This window comes from Solanum lycopersicum, chromosome 12, assembly GCF_036512215.1.
Source record: "Solanum lycopersicum chromosome 12, SLM_r2.1".
Lineage (NCBI taxonomy): Eukaryota > Viridiplantae > Streptophyta > Magnoliopsida > Solanales > Solanaceae > Solanum > Solanum lycopersicum.
The window spans coordinates 3,323,647-3,327,050 of NC_090811.1; the positions used below are offsets into that span (position 1 = coordinate 3,323,647).

The window sequence follows — 3,404 nt, forward strand, 5'->3', positions numbered from 1 at the left end:
GGCATTTATGCAGGAATATAACATGAATATATAATTAATTCATGTGCTTATGGACAGTAGGAAAAATAATAATAATTATGTTGTCACTTCTACAGAATTAATCGGGATCTGTTGATGACAAGTAACAAATATTTAATAAAATAGTCAATTTATCTATAAAATGTGATAGACTAATTCCTTACTCGAAACTTAACACATATTCGTGATTTTAATAGGTATCGTATATTTATCATCGAAAAGTCATTTGAGATAAATATGATCCCTCTATACTTAAAAGATTTTTTAGCTCTGAAAATCGATAAAATCCTAATATGGAGTGCTTCGAGTAGAATTTTAAAAATTAGCCTTATTCTGAACTTGTAATTTGAAAAATAGTCACACATTTGATAGTAATAACCAATTTTTTTAATACATTGTAAATTTGAGTTAGTTTAATCAGTGAATTTCGAATAACTAATGATTATTAAAAAAAGGTGTATTGTACTTTTGTGTGTAGCATCTTTTTATTGACAAAAGAGGTTCAAACACTACTAATAGGACAACCAAAATTAACAAAAGATTATGAATCATAGTTTTTTAATTCCCCCTTATTTTTCAATGTTTTTTTTTCCAATTAAATAATCAAAAGAGAGATTAAAGGTGTCTAATCTTAAAACTTTTCAATTTAATCATGTCTTCTTTTTTCTTTTTCTTTTTGGCAAAAAGTTAAATTTAGATCAAAGTTATTAGTAATAATTAGTTGAGTTCAAATATAAAATTGCATGTTAATCCACATATGTTTAACTTTAAACCAACAATGTCAGTGGGAAAAAAAGAAAGACCTTGACCCTCTAAAATAAAAGCAAATAAATCAATTTATTTTTAAAACATCAACTTTAGTAAGTATTAATCGACATTTGAACATAATAATCGTGAAATTTGAAAAAAGAAAATTAAAAATAGTACAATATTTGAAAATTGAAGTTTTGTTCGAAGATGATTAATACAAAGTGAAATTATTTTTTTTGATTTTTGAGCAATTCGAAGTGAAAATTACGAAAAGAGTGTTTTGGATCGATATTTTTTGACTTTTGAAATTTAATTATAATAATTTTATGTCCAAGAATTTCTCGAAATAATATTTTTTTAAAAAAAAAAGAAAGTGATACATATGAAATAAATTCTCTAATTAACCTTTTTCCAATACAAATCAACCATGACCTGGCACAGATAATGGATCAAGCAAATAACTATTTGAGTTTATGTTTTGTACACGATCAATAAATAATTTTTTAACATCGTCAAGTTAAGTAGATCAATGATACAAAGTAACTTGCTATAATCAACTAAACACTATGGACAAAGTAAAAGCAGGAGTCGATGTAGATTTATCTGAACTCCTTTATCGAAACTTTACATAATATATACAAGATTAACATCTTTTATATATATATATATATATATATATTTGAATACCTGAATGAAAATTCTAGTTCTTCTATTGAATGTTAAGTGTATATAACTTAATAGTCAAAAACTTATTTATGAATTTCTACAACGATCCGAGTATTTTTCTTGCAATATTCTCTTTGCTTAAGTCACGTGGAAAAACATCCTTAGTTTTTTTTTAAAAAAAAAATTGAAATTTAATAATTTTGCAATATTATAACCTGTGCTTTTTGCCATTTTTCTGTTATAGTGGTTAAAATGGCTGGCAAATTAGCTATGGCCTGACATATATAGATGCACATACTGATCAAATGCTTTACCTAATTTTAAATAAATAGCTTTAAAAATTATGTAGACATATATAATAGTTAGTTGGGAAGGTTCCATATGAGAATGAAATGACAATATTGTGGTCCATCTTATATACATACAAATATAAAAGGAAAAATTTCATAGTAGTAACAAGTCTTTGCACTAAAATGGTATTAGATAGGTTTTGATTAATTCAGATTCATGTCATATAAGATTTTTTTATAAGTGTATATTATTAGGTTCCAACTAATATGACTAATTCAAATTTATGTTACATAAGATCTTTTACAAGTGTATAATGTACTAGAAAACGACTAATTCAAATTTGTGTCACATGAAATTTTTTACACGTGTATACTACTAGAAAAGCAGGAATTAATTTCCAATGGGATTTCCATATTGGAAAATCCGTCAGATCCGACGTTGGGATTGTTTGTCAATAAATTTATTTCTCCATTTCAAAAAATTATCTAATTTTTATACAGAATATTTTAGAATTTGGAATTAAACAAATTAAATTTTCATATTAAATAAATAAAGATTTTTACATGTACATCCAATTGATGTATTGCAAAGAAATGTCTATCCTCTTATAACTAGTATCATTTCTAACATCTTATAATAACTAGTGTTATGTCTAACCTCTTATAATAACTAGTAATATGTGATAAACTTAATGTATTTTAAGAATATAGGTACACAAGAATTAAAAAAACTCTAAATTAAAAATATTTTTGTTAAATTTGATTCAAAACTTGTATATATATAAAAAATTAAATTCAGTATAGGCAATTACTAGCATTTGAGATTGATACGTCATTATTCAAAATTTTTAAACTTTTTATTTTATGCTCACTCTTTTTTTGGGTTAAAATTATAAATAAAAATAAATAAATCATCTGATAAGAATTGCAGCTGATTAGTGAAACATCAACCTAACATAATATAAGATGAAAAAACATAACTTTTTAAATGTAATTTTTATCTAAAATATTTTTGATAAAATTCATAAAAAATTAAAATGGTGTTATAGAAAAAGAGATTGCATTCACACATAATAAAATCAATTCTACACCTTCAATAATTTTAAAAGAATATCTTATTCTTGATCCTATATGTATCTTCCCACAGCTTTATTGAACCGCAACAATTTAATTCTTTCCATCTAAATTTTTTCTTTATAAAAGTAAAAAAAAATCAAAAAAAAATCAGATTTTTTTGTTATATGTATGCAGTTCAAGAAAGCTGTGGAAAAGTACACAAAGAATCATTTTGTACACAAAAATCTCTATAAATAGAATCTCATTAAACCTAGATATGGTTTTTTGAGATTCCTAGAGGAAAAAAAAATTGTTTTCACTGGATGAGAATTTTAGAAGAAGTGAAGTGTTGAGAGAGGAGAAGACTAGACATTATTTATAGGGGTAATTTGAGTGGGTAGGTTGGGGTGGGGTGGAGTAAGGGTGGGTATCATTTTACTGCTGATCCCAAGAAGAATATTGGATTGGGTCTATAACAAAACTCTGAACAAACCTGCTTTTTGAATAAATATATTGGGTTTTTTTCTAATTTAAGTGGCACTATTATTAAATAAAAATAAATAAATTTTTGAAACTTGTTATTTAGAACAAGACTTAAATAAATATGTGGTTACAAATTATTTA

The 3,404-nt window shown here is 24.6% G+C and overlaps 1 non-coding gene across 1 annotated transcript; it reads right to left on the minus strand.

Annotated features, from left to right (window-relative positions):
• Window positions 1-2,846: 2,846 nt before the first annotated feature.
• On the minus strand, window positions 2,847-3,010 carry MIR396a (microRNA MIR396a). Its single transcript, NR_130090.1, has one exon. It is a non-coding gene; the product is annotated as a microRNA MIR396a (primary transcript).
• Window positions 3,011-3,404: the final 394 nt, after the last annotated feature.